The sequence below is a fragment of the Orcinus orca genome, chromosome 4, assembly GCF_937001465.1.
Source record: "Orcinus orca chromosome 4, mOrcOrc1.1, whole genome shotgun sequence".
In the NCBI taxonomy this organism is placed as follows: domain Eukaryota; kingdom Metazoa; phylum Chordata; class Mammalia; order Artiodactyla; family Delphinidae; genus Orcinus; species Orcinus orca.
The window spans coordinates 78,486,640-78,507,065 of NC_064562.1; the positions used below are offsets into that span (position 1 = coordinate 78,486,640).

Sequence of the window (20,426 nt, forward strand, 5' to 3'; positions counted from 1 at the left end):
TGAGAGTCTACCTGCTGATGCAGGGGACACGGGTTCGTGCCCTGGTCCGGGAAGATCCCACATGCTGCGGAGCGGCTAGGCCCGTGAGCCATGGTCGCTAAGCCTGCGCGTCAGGAGCCTGTGCTCCGCAACGGGAGAGGCCACAACAGTGAGAGGCCCGCGTACCGCAAAAAAAAAAAAAAAAAAAGAATGTATATATATGTATAAGTGAATCATTTTGCTGTACAACAAAAATTAACACAACATTGTATATCAACTATACTTTAATAAAAAAGAAAAAAAGAACAACAACAACAAAAACTTTTCCTGTACTCATTCTTTCTTGATTCAGGTCTTTTGAATTCAACTGACAAAAGACAGATTAACAAAAGGTAACATTCAATCACCATATTTTCATTAAGGTATGTAGAGGGTGCCCAGAAAAATGTGACTCAAGGGGCAGTTAGAATTTAGGGCTTATTATATACCATCTTAATGGGGAAGGGGAGGGAGAGAAAGACACTTATGGGGAAACAAATGAGTTCTCAATAAGGGAAAGGGAGGGAGAAAGGGCATTCATGGGGAAACAAATGACTTTCTGGAAAGATAAATTGGCCTCAGGAGAACAGATGGGAGATAGGATAGTTTTGTAACAATGTCTGTTTACATGTGGTGTGGAGACTTCTCATGGCTCTTGATAAGAGTCAATCATCCCTGGTGGATCCCAGCGATGGCCTCTAGGGTAGGGGATTTATGACAATTGAGTTCTTAATTCTACTTTTAGGAAGATAAGAGATTTCACAAACTCAAATGCCTTCTGATAAAATAATTTTTATGCCACAGTGAGTGGGTATTACTGATCCTTTCAATAGTGAAACCAAGCAGGACCCTGTGGGCTTCTGGGCACGGAAGCCTTTCTGTGTCCCTTGATTCTTGTTTGTAGGGAATAGGTTTCAGCCTCCATGACTTTCACTGAGTTCCAAAGGGCAGGTTCAAACAGTTGCTAATCAGGGAGGGGGGGGGATGCAGAGACAAAGGAGGAGCAACCAAGAAACAGTAGTGCAGCCTTGGAGCAGGGTCCTGGTTTCCTCTCAAGGAATACGCATAACAATGTCTTTAAGCTCTTTATAGAATTAAAAACCCCAAAATGGATATGTCAGCATTCCTCATACCACAGAAGACTACCTGAAGTCAGATTAAAGGAAGCAGAGAGGCTCATCAAGATTACCTGAGGGGCTTCCCTGGTGGCACAGTTGTAAAGAATCCACCTGCCAATGCTAGGGGACATGGGTCCAAGCCCTGGTCCGGGAAGCCCTGGTCCGTGTGCCACAACTACTGAGCCTGCACTCTACAGCCCATGAGCCACAACCGCTGAGCCCACGTGCCACAACTACTGAAGCCCACGTGCCTAGAGCCTGTGCTCCGCAACAAGAGAAACCATTGCAATGAGAAGCCCGCACACCGCAATGAAGAGTAGCCCCCACTCACCGCAACTAGAGAAAGCCCGTGCACAGTAACGAAGACCCAATGCAGTCAAAATAAATAAATAATAAATATATTTTTTTTAAAAAAAGAAAACTATGTGTCCCAACCCAGGAGGATTTAGTGAGATGTTTTATAGCAGTAGTTCAAGGGTGGAGTTGTGCTGACAAAATTAGGGTGTGTGCAGGGCCTGCACTCCTCTAATCTGGTCTCAGGTAATGTTCTTTTTTTAAAAAAATAATTAATTAATTAATTAATTAAAAAAACATTTATTTTTATTTATTATTTTTGTCTGTGTTGGGTCTTCGTTGCTGCACACCGGCTTTCTCTTAGTTGTGACATGCGGGCTTCTCATTGCGGTGGCTTCTCCTGTTGCAGAGCATGGGCTCTAGGCACACGGGCTTCAATAGTTGTGGCACGTGGGCTCAGTAGTTATGGCTCGCGGGCTCTAGAGTGCAGGCTCAGTAGTTGTGGTGCACGAGCTTAGTTGCTCCACGGCATGTGGGATCTTCCCAGAGCAGGGCTCGAACCCATGTCCCCTGCATTGGCAGGCGGATTCTTAAACACTGCGCCACCAGGGAAGCCCAGGGAACACATAGTTTTCAAGGGCAGAATCCTGCTGTGTCCCCCTTTGCCTGGCAAAGCAATAAAGCTCTTCTTTTCTACTTTACCCAAAACTCTGTCTCCAAGATTCAATTCAGCACCGGTGCACAGCGGCGGAGCTTTCGGCATCAACACCGTGAAACCTTAACTGAATCAAGTGTATTAATTTGGATGAAAATGAAATCTAAATTCCGATGTTGTGTTCAGAAGATAGAATGTTTCCATAAGAAGATAGTCTGCATGTAATCTAGAAAAGAGGAAAATGAAGGGGGAAATATTGGCACTGTTTACCTAACACTGTCCGCAGAGCACTGAGACACTGAATCTGACAGAGATGCATAATCTAGGTTTAGGACAAGCATAGTTCACTTGGATTTTTTGGCTCAGAATAGATGTGAAGATTATCTCTCCTGACATTAAGTCCATGCTCACAAAGTCACTTAATAGCTAATAACATATACCGTCCATACTTTGATTTCAAGCAACAATTAAGTCATTAAACAACTAGTATTCTAATTTTTGCATCTCCTCCTGCTATTCTCTCCCTAACATCTCCTACTATATTTCTTTCCTTTTTTTCACTCTCACTCACTGGGCTCCAGCTACACATGCCTAGCATAGTGCTGTCATAAAACCTTTGCACATGTACTTAAATGAAGGATCTTGAAATAGGAGATCATCCCGGATTATCTGGGTGTGTCCTAAATCCAAAGACAGGTGTCCTTATAAGAGATACACAGAGAAGAAAACAGAGAAGGCAGTGTGAAGACTGAAGCAGAGATTGGAGTGCTGTGGCCACAAGCCAAGGAAGCTGGCAACCATCAGAATTTAGAAGAGGCATGGAATGGATCCTCCCCTAGAGGCCATTCAGAGGCAGCATGGCTCTGCTGACCTTGATTTTGGACTTCCAGCCTCCAGAACTGTGAGAGAATAAATTTCTCTTTTTAAAGCCCCAGTTTGTGGCAATTTATTACAGCAGCCCTAGGAAACTAATACAGTGCATGATACCGTCTATGTAATGGTCTCAAACCGACAAAATTATAGATATGGAGAATAGATTAGATGTGACCAGGTATTAAGAATGGAGAGGGGGGTGTCTTTGTGGGGTTGGGGGGATGGGGTGGTGGCTTGTGATTGATTATACAGGGACACCACAAAGGAGATTGTTGTGGTGATGGAATAGCTCTATGTGCATGTAAATGTGATAAATCCGAATAGGGTCTGTGGATGGTACCTATATCAATTTTCCTGTTTTGATATTATACCATAATCATATAAGATGTTATAATTGGAGGAAAGTGGACGACGGAGGACATCAAATCCCTCTGTACTATTTTTGCAACTTCTGTGAATCTATAATTACTTTAAATTGAAAAATTTAAAGAATTAATTTCACTTGTTTCTTTTCACTATTTTCAGTTATGACTGCTAGAAAATTTTCAATTACATATGTGGCTTGCATTATATTTCAATTTCATCAGTGCTGCCCTAGAATGTGATGTTCTCCTTTGGGGTTCTTATATAAGGAGCTGAGTGGCCTCCTGCCCTGAAATCTCAGGCTGACCTTCCACAATTGCAGTGAAAACTCTACAAGCCTGGGAAGTAAAGTAGTAATAGGAGGGAAAGTACAAGCTGAGTCAGAGAGACCTGGATGGAATCCTGGCTTTGCTACTTAGACCTCAGGCAAATCCTTTAACCTCTCTTAGTCTCCATCTCTTAGTCTGGAAAATCAGAATAATAATGACATCTTGCCAAGTCTAATGTGAGAACAAAGTGAGGTCATAAATGGAGAACTCCCACCAGAGTGCCTGGCACAGTGTTGTGTCAAGTGCTCAGTAAATGTCAGTTCTTTGCCATGCTCTTCTAAGTTTCTCAGGCCACATTAGGCCTGCATAGTTCAAGAAAGAGGAAGAGGAGGGAAGTGATAATTGGGCACCATCTTAGGCACTGTCTGCTGTGCAATGGAAAGTACATTACTGTTTAGAGATGCTTTCAGGACTTGATTTCATTCACTGCTCATGACAATCCTGTGATGTAGATTATTGCTGTCAATCATTAACCTCCCATAAAACCACCAAAAAACTTGTTGACTAAGCAAAGCTAAGTTTAATACTGCAGAAAGAAGGAACAGCACCTTGACAGACTCTTAATAATAAGAGGAGGATATTTATAGGGTTTCAGGCCCAGGTCAGATGACTTTAAGCTGCTCTGGTAAGGCAGGGAACTGGTCGGGAATGGGCAGACTTGATAATATACTAGTATAGCATTGGTGAGCATAGCAAGGTGACGGTCTTGAAACAAGTATTAATGAGCAACTTGTTAATTTTGATAAGTAATTTTGGTAAGTCCACTTCCCTGGTGTTCCAGTGGTTAAGAATACGCCTGCGGATACAGGGGACACAGGTTCGATCCCTGGTCCGGGAGTATCCCACATGCTGTGGAGCAACTAAGCCTGTGCACCACAGGTACTGAGCCCGCGCTCTGGAGCCTGCATGCCACAACTACTGAGCCCACATGCCGCAACTACTGAGCCCACGTGCCGCAAATACTGAAGCCCGCACGCCTAGAGCCCGTGGTCCACAACAAAAGAAGCCACTGCAAGAAGCCCATGCACGTTAACGAAGAGTAGCCCCTGCTTGCTGCAACTAGAGAAAGCCCGCGCACAGCAATGAAGACCCAGTGCAGCCAAAAATAAATAAATAAATAAATTTAAAATAAATAACATATTTATTTGCTGGTGTTTACATTGCTTTTTCAGTTCCAGTGGGGTAAAAATGTAAAGTAAATAAATTAGTAACCCTCATAAAGAAATCTCTAAACAGGCTCATACATGGTTAAGTTGCCACGTAAACTGGTATCACCTCTTGGGAGGGTAATTTGGCTTGGGAGGGTAGACTCTTGAAGACTTCATTGTGCACACACTTTGTCCTAGCAACTCCATTTCTAAGAATTTACCCTACAGAAATATTTGGGGGAAAAATATATATATACATATATATGTGTGTATGTGTGTGTGTATATATATATATATACACACACACATACACACATACAGAGAGAGAGAGAGAGAGATGGTTATTGTGGCACTATTTGCAATCGCAAAAAACTGGAAACAGTCCAAATGCTCATCAGTAGGAGCTGGTTTTGGATGTAATCATAGACATATAGTTTCTAAAAGGGAAAAAATGGGGGGAGGGATAAATTGGGAGATTGGGATTGACATATACACACCACTATATATAAAATAACTAATAAGGACCTACTATATAGCACAGGGAACTCCACTCAATACTCTGTAATAACCTATATGCTAAATGAATTTAAAAAAGAATGGATATATGTATATGTACAACTGATTCACTGCGCTGTACAGCAGAAAGTAACACAACACTGTAAATCAACTATACTCCAATAAAAATTTTTTTAAAAATAAATGTTTCATATAGATAAATATGGCTTAAATAGTACTGTATATTGGTATAAAAAGATATCTATCTAACATTGTACAATTTTTAAAAAGCAGATTTCAGAACAGATCATATAGTATGAACCAGTTTTTAATTTTTTAAAAAGAGTATATGGGAATTCCCTGGCAGTCCAGTGGTTAGGACTCTGCATTTTCACTGCCATGGGCCTGGGTTCAATCTCTAGTCAGAGAACTAGGATCCTGCAAGCTGCACGGTGCGGCCAAAAAATAAAAAAATTAAAAGGGTATATACATTGGTCTGAAAAAATATCTGGAATAACGTTTCAAACTATTTGTGGTGATTTGGGAAGTAGGATGACAGGAGATTTCTGCTTTCAAATAATAATTTTCTTGCTATTTGAATTTTTTATTATAACAAGAATTATTCTTTCAAAAACTGAAATGTAAATATATGGCCAATCCAGCAAATGCCTTATGTATCAGTTAGCCTAGGTCAGAGTTTCTCAACTTCAGCACTGACATCTTGGGCTGGATAATTCTTCATTTAGGGTCCCTGTCCTTGCAGTCTAGGATGTTACCAGCATTCTGGCCTCTACATTCTGGGCACTAGTAGCACAACTTCCTGCCCAGTTGTGACTCCAGACATTGGAAATGTCTCCTAGTGACATGGTTGCCTTACATAGCAACCCAGTTAAATTTGAATTTCATATAAATAGCAAATAATTTTTATAAGGTTGTCACATGTAATATTTCTATGTTGCATCCTATAATTTTATTTGATAAATCTGGCAACTTACCTGGGGCACTAGTTGTTCTGGTTGAGACCCACTGGCCTTAGGTGTTACACTGCTTTGTTGCCTTGACTTTTCTGAAGATCAATCTTGGTACAGAAAACTCCGCTTCTTTGTCCCTCTCTGCACCATGATACAGCCATGGGCTGTAGGCTGATTGGAAGCCTGCAAAAAGCCAAGTCATTTTCCTGTTACATCTCTTGCACTGTCTGCCACCAAACAATCAATAGTATCCTCCAGAAAATTCCCTCATTCAGACTAAGCTCCACAGTATTTTTCTGAAGAATTGCTGGGCCAGATAGTTTTGTGTAGAAAGAATAAATCCTGTCCTTCTGCTCTGGTATGATTCTTTCTAAGCTAGATCAGGCACCTCTACAAGGTCTATGCTCTAAGCTTTGAAAAAGGAATTGTAAGACAAGTTGACAAAGGTTTAATGAAAGATTACAAATACATTATGTCAACTTAATTCATAAATTTAGCATTTACTAAATGTCATTATATATTTTTAAAAACTTACAGACTATATTTTCTCACTTCTCAAGAAATCCTGAGTATGCAGAACAGTTATTGAGAAATCATAACTGATAAATTAAATAAGTTACTTACACCCAAGTATTTTTAAGAGAAAACTATTAAATTATTACCATTTTGTATGGGTATATATATATGTATAATATTTGATGTGGCTGCATTTGAAGTTGATTGGTAGGATGTAAGGTAGGGCCTTGAAAAGCAAGAGTGCCTGAGGTCTCGGAGGCCTAGGCAGGTCTCTCCCAGAATTTCTTAGGAGTGACATGGGTTGTTTACATATGCTGGGGGGAAAAAGAAAAAAATGATAAACTAAAATTGATTTTGAGAGGTTAATATATTGACCATATCATCGTCTAATTCTAAAATAACCCCCAAAATTGGATGGAGGGTAGGAAATACTATGATTTTCTAATTTGTATGTTCCCAAATTGTTCTAATTTTTCTCAAAAGGATGTCTACTTTTATAATATAGAAAATAAGAATTTTTAAAGTAAAATAAAATAATCTTGGAACATCTTATAAGAGTATGTTTGGGGGAGTGAAAAATATTACAACTTTTTTGGAGAATAACTTGGCACTGCCAAAATAAACACACACACACACACATAAACACACAAGGCTTTTGACCCAACAAAATCTTCTAGTGTATATAGATATACAAGTATATTCAATCCAGTGTTTTCAATAAAACTAGTGGTTAAAATATCAACCAGGTTTATTTTGTGGAATGGGCTTATGGGAGGGTACTTTCACTTTCTACAATATGCATTTCTATATTATGCAGCTTATAATGTTATATTTAAATTATAGGCCTCAAATTTGCTTATAAATTGTTTCATTCATTCAACAATCATTCAGTACTTACAATGTGTCAGGTTTACTCTTTTGAATCTTCCCTCACCAATGCAAATAAGGAGATGACTAATTGAATGTTTTCTGGGTAACAAGGAATCTACATGGTGCAGAAAGACTGGGTAGAAGATAAAATAGAGGGTGCTGGGGCTTCCCTGGTGATGCAGTGGTTAGGAATCCGCCTGCCAATGCAGGGTACATGGGTTCAGGCCCTGGTCCGGGAGGATCTCACATGCCGCAGAGCAACTGGGCCCTTGTGCCACAACTGTTGAGCCTGTGCTCTGGAGTCTGCGAGCCACAGCTACTGAGCCCGCGTGCCTAGAGTCCGCAACAAGAGAGGCCACCGCGGTAAGAAGTCCACGCACTGCAACGAGGGGTGGCCCCTGCTCGCCGCAACTAGAGAAAACCCATGAGCAGCAACGAAGACCCAAAGCAGCCAAAAATAAACAAACAAATTTTTTTTAATTAAAATAAAAATAGAGGGTGCTATTTGAAGAGTTCCTTGATCACAATCCTAAGGAAGGCCTGCCACATCAGCCACTTTGGAAAAGAAATTAATAGCTAAAGCTAATTCCTTTAACTGTCAACCACCACCCTCCAAGATCCAGAGGTTTCAGACTGAAAGTCAATCGAATTACCTCACCACTCACTCACCTTCCATATAATTGTCTTAGTGAATATAAACTGTTATCTTTGCTTTCTATATTCGGAAGCTATTAAATGAGGAACAGTCCCCAGCTTAAAACAAACCCGGAACTTCTTCAAGTTTATTTTTAACATGTAATATAACTCAAAAAGAGACAACTATGTGGTCACTCTTGGTGGTTTATGCAGACAGCTGTGGTGACATTGATTACTCAACGTCAAGGAACAGTTAAGAAAAAATGACGTTCAGTGATTAGGGAATGTGGGACCAACACAGACTCACTTTGTTCTCACGATATCCCCTGTATAGAAAGTATGGATAAAGATAATTCATGTATGGGGACCCAGAAAATGGAGGCCGCCCCAGCAGCCCGGCCCAGGTCACAAATCTAAACCTGAGTCAGCCTGCACTTCCAGGAAACGCCGCACTCTCAAGGAAACCTAACACACACAGATCACAGTCCTCTAGCTGAGCTTTAGCTAGCTCACCTTACCCTGGAAAACAGGATCTACTAGGCTTATAAGGAAATCACGCCCTGTTTCCTGTTGCCTCTTCTAAGTGCTATAAAACTCAGTCTGGCCTAAAACCCCTCGGAAAGAGGGATCCACTCTCTGTGAGCAGCATCCCCAATACATGGATGGTTTTCCCTTCGATACAGTTCATTGAACGCGTTACTAAATTGTATTATCTTTGTCATTTGATAGTATGGACTCCCATTTTACAGAAGATTCTAAGAGAGGTTCCATGTCTTGCCCCAGGGAAGTGCCATGGAGTCCAGCAATCTGGCATTATCTATGACTATGGCAATCAGTCCAAATACTACCTAGCTGAGTCTACCAGTCTGGGGCCCAGAGGGTACCATGTGAGTATGGGAGCCCCAGGAAACTCTGGAATTGCTTCCATTGCTAAACTGACTCAAAGGCCTTGAATTTGTACCTATGCCCCAACAGTTTTAAAGCACTGCTTTATATAGAACTGTTTATTATAACATTTTCAAACATAAAGTAGAGAGACTAGTGTAATGAAGTTCATATATCCATCATTTAGTAAAGCACTGTATTTTTTAAAATTCAAAAACTTGCTGAGTCATATGAGGAGGTCCATAAAAAAAGGTAGCAAGAGAAAAATGCAATTGGTTTGTAGTCTATCTCTACTATGAATTGGTTTGTAGTCTATCTCTACTATGAATAAGCTATGTAGCATTGGATAATTCATGGTGCCTTGTTAACTGAGACATAAAACCTGGAACCTGGCAGGGATTTGTGGGGACTTTTCAGACCTTATATCCTATACTTTTATTCAAAAGTTCTGTCATTCACTCTATCTACAAGCATTAAGCCACCATTATCTCTTGCCTTAATTAATGTCTCCTTGCCCATTCCTGCTCCTCTACATTCCATTCTTCATCTAGAGGCCTTAAAAAGTCAACTTTTAAAAATGCAAATCAGATCATCTGATCACATCATTCCTGGGATAAAATCCCCTCAGTGCCTTCACATTTCTTTTAGGGCAATGTTTGAACTGCTTAACAAGTCCAATAAGAAGCTGCCTGACCTGGGCTGCTACCTCTCCTTTCACCAGCTCCACCACATTGGCCATTTCCAGTCTCAGACTACCTCCACGTGCTGTTCCAACTACCTAAATGGTTCTTCTGGGCCTCAGTACTTACCCCCATTGCAACACAGACCCACTCTGCTTGGGCAGCTTGTTCTCATTTCAGGAATCTGCTTAAATGTCACATCTTCCAGGAAGCCTCCACCTGAACTACATCAAGTCCTGCTAAGCCTCTATGTGCTCTGTTAGTACCTGGTACTTGGATGTCGTGGCCCTAAACACTCTTTATTTAATTATGCATGGCAGCCAATCCATGCACCTAACCCAGTCTGGGCCAGGACAGGTTTACTGGAGGAGACACTGACTTCGTAAGCAGGTAGGGTAGGGGGTCCCCAGAGAAAGAGAACCAGGCATGGCTTTCTTGACATAAGAGAAGCCATTTTTGGCCTAAGCCATTTTGTGATCTAAGCCTGGCCACAATGATTTGCCCTTGAATGGGTCTCAGTAATTAATGATCTTAAGGGAAGTGAGGGAATGGAGGAACAAAAGAAAAGCAGTCAGGAAACAATAGTTCAGCAATAAAACTGAGTCCTAGTTCCCCCTCAAGGGGTATACATCACAATCTGATATTCTGAGTTGTGCAGGAACTGAGGGCCCCACTCAGGTGGAGGACTGAATGATGATGTTGACCTTTTCTGACTTCCATCAACTAAAGCTTGGACTCTGTCGACTTTTGCACCAATTCTAGCCTAAATTCTCCCTTGCTCAAGCCCCTTCATGAATATGCATATACCACCCAAGCCCCTTCATAAATATGCATGTACCCTTAGCTTAAAAATTCCACATTTTGCTGTTTGGAGAGACACTGCTTTGGGAAAGATCTCTGGTGTTCTCCTTACTTGCTGCAAGTAATAAATCTGTTGATGAAAAATTAATCAGTCGATCTAAGAAAGAAATGGAAAATTTTATTCGAGACAAATTTGAGGATTATAACCCAGGAAGAGCATGTCAGAAAGCTCTGAGAACTGTTCCACCCTTTAGAAGTCAAGGCACTGTTATATAAGCTTTTTTGAGACAGAGGGCTGGACATCAAATGAGTCATTGTGGTAGGTCATGTGACCTCTTACAAGATCAAGACGTAATGCTATCTTTTAAGGAGTTGTCTTGTTGATGCTAGAAGTTCCTCTTTAAGGTTGAGCAGGTATTCCTCCCCCTCCCAGGGGAAGGTTGGTGATGCATAATGCAGATATACAATGCACAGTGTGGGGACAGAGGAGTCCAAAGGGCTGAGAAGATTTTTTGTTTAAACTTCTCTTGTCTTGACATAAAAATATGATTTTTATTTCACAAATCATTACTTCTTCCAATCTTTGGCTTGGTTGTATCTTTTGCCCTGACACCCACCAAGAAGCAAACCCAGTTTTCGGGTAACAACTTTGTGGAGGAAATCCATCCAACAAGGCTCCAATAGTCTTATTCTTATATGTGGTAAGTGGTTCACTGAGGGAGGGGAACTCTTTCAGTGATCTTTCAGGAATATTCGGTTACTGACATTCCTGCTTGATATTCTGCCAAACTAACTTAGCCTGTGGTCAGGTACCATCCATCTTTTCCCATTCACAGTGAGCAGAGCAACTATTGGTCAGTACCAAGATGGGCTGGTTAGTAAATCAGCAGGAACTGTGTAAGCCCCCCCCCCTTTTTTTTAAAGATGGAAGTGGGAATTATAATAAGGAGGTAGACTTTTCCTTAATATAGCCGCAAAACTGAAGCATAACTTTTTTTTTTTTTTAGAATAATCACTGATAATTTGTCAGGAAGTATAGATCATCTTAATCTGGAAGTCCAAATAAAATGGGTCATTTACACCTAGAGAGAGGTTTTAGTCCAATCATTGACTATCATTATTTTACAATAGTCATAATTTAGTTCTATTTTGTTAGTTTCTATAAATATGAATTTAAACACTGAAGTATTATATACTTTATAAGTATTAGATTCTGGAATTTTTTGTGACTCACAACTAATTAGAAACAAACTTGTAAAAAATATCAAACATTCCAGAAGTGTACAATTTGAAAACTAAAATTTTATATATCACTCGTACTCAAGAATAAGTAGTGTCAATAGTTACATGGTTAAGGCTTTTTTCTAACCATATATGACATACATATAAAATACATATTCAAACTAAAATTATTACATACTGTCCTGAACTTTTTTCCTTTTATAATAGATCTTGAACCTGTCATTATATGTAGATTTGTCTAGTTCTTTTTAATAAATTCCCAGAATCCCATGTATTAAAATTTTAAAGCATTCCAAAAACAAAATTAAATATTTGTATACTGAAATTTTCTTTATGTTGCACAAATGAAATTCATTTATTCATCGTTTTTACTGGGTGTGTCTCCTAGAAATATTCCAGTAAAGTGTGCTCAGACCTAAAACCCACCAAATCCAGTTATATATAAAAAGATCAAATTGAATTTCTTGGAGGAATCTCCCCAAAGTAGAGTTGTAGGAGGATAGATAAAGTCAGTATGGAAGAAATAAAGAGGATGTTTCACATACATGTTTATTTGGTGCATTTGTGACATGCAGTTTCAGGAATACAAAGAAAATTATTTTCCCATTTACAGGAGTGAGGTCTTTAACTGAAGACAAGGTTTTGATAGAATAGATAAACTAAAGGACATTGGTTTGCATATGCAGATCACTTCAGAGTGACCTCCAACATTCCTCTGGAATTGGTTTAGTCTGGAGAGGAACTCTACCCCGGACCCCTGCTTTAAATACTATAGAATAGTATTAAATACTGTAAAAACCTGTTAGAAAATAATCAGATTTTCTTTTCAGATTGACATATTTTGCTGAAATTTTTTTAGAGTTTAGTTTCTTTAAGTATTTTAGGAGTTTGGATTCTTGTCTCTCTGCAAGGAGAAACAACAGGGGAGGAGAATGACCAGGTCTGTTTGCAAAAGGTCACTTTGGCTAATGCGAGGGAATGGATTATAGGGAAAAGTAGCAGCCTGACTGAGGTTTTATAAATAACGCACGAAGTTTAAGTCATTCCTTGGCTCAAAAGCCTTCATCTCATAGTAAAACCAAAGGCCCTTCAGTGCCCAATCTCTCCAGCACCTGCCACCAATTTTGGGGGTGTTGGGCTGCACCCAGCCAGCCTACAAAGCCTATACTTGCCCAGCTTCAAGATGTTAAGAAAGAGCCTGGAGTCAGCAACAGAGACATCAATGGTTTAATGGATGGGGGTGAATTTAACATGTCTGAAGCAATGTCCTGAAGCGACACCCCACTGTTTGCTGCAGACAGCGGGTGGGATGTGGGAGCAGTCTTTTCTCCTGGGGGGAGGGGAAGATTGCCAGTTACAGGGGGAATTGACATCATGTTGGTTCATGGACTACCAGGGAAACTAGCAGAGGGGCCCGCCCCTCACCCAATCACTAGCTTGGGCCTGGGGCAAGTAGGTAGGAAGGTCAGTCATGTGAGCAGGGTATGTACAGAGAGCAAGAGAACAGCCATCTTGAATGGCCTGACCAAGCAAGGAGCTTCCTAGGGCAGGGGTTTTATTGTTTTGTTCACTGCTATAGGGCCAGTGCTTAGCAGAGCTTCACATAGGCATGCTGATAATACTGGTTCATGAGTAAATGGTTCTTTCATTTGGGGATAAATTAAAAAATTCTTAACCTGGTATCCAAGGCCTATCTGGGGCAGTCACAGTCTCATCTTATCATCTTTGCCCAGGGCTCTTGCTGGGGTCACACTCACTTGCTTTAACTTTCTCAGTCTTAGAATTCCCTGCCTAGAAGGATCTTAATGTCCTCTTTTCTTGTCCAACTCCTTTTCAAACGTCAAGTTTCAGCTTTTATGTGATTTCCCAGGAAGCCTTTTCTTGCCACTTTTAGAGACTCTTAACAACAAACACCAGTTTTTTGTCTTCTTAGTGTTTATCATAAATAATTTTTCTTTTTATCTATAGAAAAAGCATTTTGAAAATTTCTAGACTATTTTTTAGAATAGTTTTAGATTTATAGAATACAGCAGATAGTACAGAATTCCCATACACTTTCATTCCCAACATAGTTTGCCCTATCATCTTACTTTTAAAATGGCACGTTTGTTATAGTTAATGAACCAGTATGTGTTCAGTTCTTTCAACACATTATTAGTATTAAGTAAAGTTCACAGTTATTCAGATTTCCTTAGTTTTTACCTAATGTCCTTTTTCTGTTCCAGAATCCCATCCAGGATACCATATTATGTTTATTCATTGTCATGTCTCCATAGGCTATGACAGTTTCTCAGACTTTCCTTATTTGTGTGTGTGTGTGTGTGTGTGTGTGTGTGTGTTTAATATTTATTTATTTATTTATTTATTTGGCTGCACCGGGTCTTAGTTGTGGCATGTGGGCTCTTAGCTGCAGCATGTGGGATCTAGTTCCCTGACCAGGGATCGAATCCAGCCCCCCTGCATTGGAAGCATGGAGTCTTAACCACTGGACCACCAGGGAAGTCCCAGACTTTCTTTATTTTTGATGACCTTCACAGTTTGAGGAGTACTGGTCAGGTACATTGTCGGATGTTATTTTTTTAAGGAAACTGTTTATTTAAGAATAATTTCTTAATAGTAATTTAATTCTCTTTGAAAAATTAGTACTAGTTTTTCCCAGTACACTATAATCTCCATGAAGTTGGGCCATGTCTGACTTACTCACAGCTGTATCCCAGTGGCTAATACATAGCAGACACTCAATATAAATTGCTAAATGAATAAATTATTGCTCATGAAACAACATTCCTCCAGGAGGTATCATTGGAAATTCCTACTCTTAGGAATTCTCCTCAGGGCTAAGTATGGCCTTCTTAGTATATCATTACAAATCTTTCTTAGTATATCAGTACAAATCCATTCTCTCTTCTAGTTTAAATTCAGATTCCTTCTGTCCATTGCGTTTTTCATATTATTTTACTTTACAATATGTCTCCTTTAACTCAACTTCTTTAGCGTTCATTTTCATGTATATATGGGTTCATTATAGCTAATCCTTACTGAATGTTGTAGAGCATATCCAAGGAGCTGTAATTACAGCAATGTATTTAGAAGGAAAAATTCCTTCTGAGAGGCTTACAGTCTCCTTGAGAAGACTAGATATGTACATAGAAATAAATATCAAAAAATGAAACATTGGGTAACCTTGGAAATGAATGCTATAAACCTGAAATACTTACTAGGTCTCTGGGAACAGAAAACTCAATGGGACCCAAGAGAGTAGGCTTGAAAAAAATCCATAAACAATGCTCAGCTTTCTGAGAGCACTTGGTTCTGGTAATGGATATTCAGTTGTCAGCCCTAGAACCTGAAAATCTTTATAGCATCTAAATAAAAGGTATGTGTCAAAGGAATATGGTAGAAGGAATACAAGCTTTAGAATCAAAATTCCAGCTCTGTCCATTATAAACTGTGTGCTTAAGAAATAGTGTGTAAAGATTCTGATACATCTTTAAAAAAATCATCCAAAACATGGAAATAAGGCAAAAAGAAGCATGTGTACCTTTTCAATGTCATGTCTGAGTTCTATCTTAACAGGTCTGCTCAAGGATGATTTAAATCTCTAGGGAAATGACCACTTTTGCTATGCTATTTACTATCAATCAGGCACAGACTTTGTGAAGTTAATGTTAACTTGTAGATTTTTGTCTGATAGAGAGGAAAATGATTTCTCTCCGTCAGAAAAGATATCCCCAAAGGCTATAGTTTTATTGCCCTATAGGACATTAACTAGTTGTGTCTCTCATCTAGCAAATATTTTTTAGCATGTCTTTCCTGGCAGACTTTGTAAGTCTCTGTTTTCAAATGGTGAGCTTTACCATCTGTCTGTTCCCTTACTGATAAGTTAAACAAATCTTTCACACACACACACACACACACACACACATTTCTCTGAGAGCCATATTTTAACTTTGGACAAGTAACTAATAAATATCCTCTTTGTGTTCAGTGTTGTATGGGAAAAGACCTTTTCTTTGGCAAAAGATCTGCCCAGTCTCCACAGGTTACAGGGCTTAGTTTTCCTGCTTATACCTTACAAGCAAATTTAGTTTTGAACATGAGAGGTTTAAGATGCCCATAAAATATGCCGGTGGAGACGTCAAGGAAGTTCTAAACTTAGAGTTCAGGGAAGAGGCCTGGGCTGACAATGTAAGTTTGAGAGTCATTTACATCATCAAGAAGGTATTTACAGTCATGAGTATAAACAGAGAGGGATGAAGGAGTGGGGAAAAGAATGAGAGAAGAAATAAAGACTGACACAGAATTGTTAACATGATACAATACCAAATTGGAACTACAACATTTAGAGACCCACAGAGGATGAAGCGGTAGCAAAGGAGACTGGAGAGGGAACAGACACACCAGAGAATAAAACAGTATAGTGTTAGAAAAACTAGAGGGCTGGGTCAAATGCTGCTGAGAGGCTGTGTCAGATAAAGAGTAGAACGCATATATTAGATATGGCAACAAGGAAGACAGCCAGGACTTTAAAAAGGTCACTTAGTGTGGAGTGATGAGGACAGATGCCCGGCTGGATGTGAATGGGTTGAAGGGTAAATGGAAGCTGAAGATGTGGAGAAAGGGCTTCCCTTTAACCCCTGCCGATGCAGGGGACACAGGTTCGAGCCTGCCGATGCAGAATCCACCTGCCGATGCAGGGGACACAGGTTCGAGCCCTGGTCCAGGAAGATCGCATATGCCGCAGAGCAACTAAACCTGTGCGCCACAACTACTGAGCCTGTGCTCTAGAGCCCACGAGCCACAACTACTGAGCCTGCATGCCACAACTACTGCAGCCCACGCGCCTAGAGCCCACGCACTGCAACGAAGAGTAGCCCCTGCTCACCACAACTAGAGAAAGCGCATGCACAGCAACAAAGACCCAATGCAGCCAAAAATAAATAAATAAAATAAATAACTTTATTAAAAAAAAAAAAGATGTGGAGACAGTACAAGTAGAAAACTTATACTACAGATGTACCTGAGACTTCTGGAAGAGATTTAGACTCTACAAACAATAATTACGTTCCTAGCAGGATCCTGATGATCGCACCAAAGTGAAATCCAACAAGATTAGATGCCTGGTACACACCACACTGTGCTATGTTATAGAATTCTTGAGAGCAATACTTGAGGAAGCTTCTGCTGAAGTGGAATGTGGGTTCTAGACCCTGACTGCCTGGGCTCAAATCCCAGCTGTCTCATTAACTAGTTCAATGACCTTGGCAATTACTACAACTCTGAATCTCAGTTTCTTCCTCTGTAAAATAGGGATAGTTAGTAGCACCTGCTTCATAAGTCGGCTGTAGAGATAATATCTCAAATAAAGACTGTGTTTGTGGGACTTCCCTGGTGGTCCAGTGGTAGAAAATCTGTCTTCCAGTGCAGGGGATGTGGGTTTGATCCCTGGTCAGGGAACTAAGATCCCACATGCCGCAGGGCAACTAAGCCCGCATGCCACAACTACTGAGCTTGCCCGCCACAACTAGAGAGCCTGCGTGCCACAAACTACAGAGCCCACACGCTCTGGAGCCCGCACACCACAACTAGAGTGAGAAAACCCACACACCACAACTAGAGAGAAGCCCCCATGCCACAGCGAAGAGCCTGTGTGCCGCAACAAGACCTAACACAGCCAAAAAAAAAAAAAGACTGTGTCTGTCATCTATGCTTGAAATTTCTCAGCTTGCACTTAACTGCCATGAGGGAGAGAGGGAGGTTGAGACAGAGACAAAGACTTGGCTAGGGCCCTGGTGGTCCGGGGGTTAAGACTCTGCGCCTCCACTTCAGGGGGCGCCGGTTGGAGAACTAAGATCCCCTATGCCTCATGGCCAAAAAAAAAAGAAAAAAAGACTTGGCTAGGGAATTGTAGCTATCTAGGCACTTTCGCCAGTGGTGCCTTGTGTGTTGTTCTTAGCAAGAAAGGAGTGATAGTAAGCCAATCTGACCAACTTCCTCCTTGTTTTAAACCTGTCAGTGTTTCTCCACAGTAAAGCCCTCAAGTCCTGGTTTAAGATAGTTTTTATTCATATTCTTTTCATTCTTAAATGTCCCCTTATAAAAAGTTTTCCTCTATTAATCCATTTAGTCCCTGCTTTTGAGATCTCATTCCACTGAGTTTTAAGAATTCTATAATCTAAAGTCTTGCTTCACAGAGTGTAAGTCCATCAATCAGCAGCACTGTCATCACCTGAGAGCTTAGTAAAACTGCAGAATCTGAGGCCCGACCCAAATCTACTAATCAGAAATTGCATTTTGACAAGCTGTTCATGCATATTAAAATTTAAGAGTCACTGTTACAAAAGAGGTAAAAGGAACTTGGGAAGACTTCAGGGATCCAAGAATTTTTGCACTGAAGTAGGACAAATTAAAACTAAATCTACCATGGAAATGTTTTCCAAAATCAGATGTACAAGTTCAAAATAAAATTTGTGACATTTTGTATACTCATTAAAGTGACTTGCTACAGCTGAATATTTAAACTGTTTTTTAAGTATTCAACTTTTTCAGAGAGCTGGCCTTTCATACTGATAAGTAGGACTTAAATAATGACAATGGAAAGGACACATTCTTTATTTTTAGACTCAGCCCTGGGACAAAGTCATCTCCAAGAACATGTGTCAGATAGAAGAGGTCAAATGGTTTCTTTTGCCATATTTTCTTTTTTTCCTTCCAGAACCAATGGTAGCCACTTTTTAAAATCTTCTTTTCCTATTTCTAAAGAACTCATGTTCCACTGCTTGTAGACAACTTAGCATTCTCTATGACAATTTGTTCTTGTATTGTTCCACACAAGAATTTGATAATTTTTAAATGCCCTTTCTGTGAACTTCTTGGTTTCAAGGAATTTTTTGTAACAACATCTACCTGCAACTCTATTCATCAGGTTTGCATGTACATTTTATATCCTTTATCGGAAACAGTTTGTCAGTTTTAAATAGTTAGGAGTGGGCGCAAAAAGATATTAATAAGTTCATGATGATGAGCATAGCATATACTACTTGGACCTATTTGAAATGTGATTAATTATGGAAGGCATTGGGAGCCCAAAGTACAGCTTTATCCAGTATGGCTGGCATCTTCCTTTATCTTACAGGAAATGGCCAAGAGTGGAAACCTGGAGCGTTAGGATCTGAACAAGAAGCCCCTGGTCCTTGACTGATTGTTGAGGTGTGATGGGCTGGGGGTCAGGACACCTATTAAACTGTTAAAAATTTTATAATTAGGTACTTTCAATAGTCTTAAAATTTCAGTTATTTCCCCCAAATGAGGATGTATTAAAAGTGATCGTTTTGTTCCAATGTAACTAAAGTAATATATTGGATTAGACTATTTTATGCCCATCCCTGTGAATACCACTGTCCTGGTATCATTTACTGAGCATACTGCCCCAAATAAGCCAGTAATCTTGAATGCCATGTCCCCATTCTCTCAAAGCTCCTTGTAGTAGAAAGAACATGATTTTAGAGTCTAGAGATCTGAGTTTAGATCCCAAGAGAGCTTCATTTTTTTTCTCATCTATAAACTGGGACTCTTAAATGTTCTAGGATTAAGATGGATTTGTACAACTTGTGCCCCGTAATCATGAACCAATAAATGTTAGTTCCTTTCTCTGGCACTGTCTAAAATGTCTTAATCCTTCAAGAAATATTGCTGGGTGTAGAAGGCAGAAATGGTTTATGGAAGACAGCCCCTAGGGCACTGTTATCACCCTAGCAAGGATCTCCTCTTTTCTCTACCTGCCCTTGGAATTCCCCAGCTACAGCCTTGCAATGTTAAGAATCACTTTGCCCACAGCAGAGGCAGCTTGTGAATCCAGTGGAGATCTGAGATGAAAATGCTGCCCCAAGCCATGTGACGATGGTCATACATTTTAGAAAGGAACATTATATAAGCAAACCCTTGGAAGTTCCCTTTGCTCTCAGTATAGCCTTCAGCAGTGCCTGCAGCCTCTGGCACCATGGATACCGCCTTTACTGAGGCAATAGTCTCCATTGTTGTGGGCAGCCTCCCAGAGTAATTGGCAGTGGCAGGGGTTAGGAGAAGGAGGAAGGCCACAGAACAAACATCAAAGGCAATTATCGCAAAACCCAGCTTGTTGTGAATGGAAGCAGTCACCAAGAATGTCATTTTGGAAATAAATTCCTTGGATAGATTAAAAATTTGATAGTCACCAAAGTAAAAATGTTACCCCAGAGTTTTGACAAAAAGCACACTAGCATCTGCTTCCTGGGGTTGAGTGTTTCCTGATTTGCAAATACACTCCTTCCTGGTACCTAAAAAGCTGTTTTATTATATTTCCAAAGTACTGACATCTGTTTTCCATTCCACGGTAAGTTCATACATTCCTTCCTGCCAGCTTGCAGTAAATAGTCCTGCAGTACCTACTACGAGCAAAGCTTTGCTTCAAGGTAATTTGAAAATTTGATAGAGGTGGGCAGGGGAGCACATTAATTCAAACCAGGGATCTTACACAAATCATCACCCTGTCAA

General features: G+C 40.2%; 1 protein-coding gene across 3 annotated transcripts in view; it reads right to left on the reverse strand.

Moving 5' to 3' along the window:
* The window catches only part of LOC101286016 (RE1-silencing transcription factor), a 167,613-nt gene that overhangs the window by 34,627 nt on the left and 112,560 nt on the right, over positions 1-20,426 (reverse strand). For all 3 annotated transcript variants that reach the window (XM_049709304.1, XM_049709302.1, XM_049709303.1), the window contains exon 2: positions 6,289-6,447. The gene's annotated coding sequence lies outside the window, so the exon portion shown is untranslated. The remainder of the gene's footprint in view (positions 1-6,288; positions 6,448-20,426) is intronic.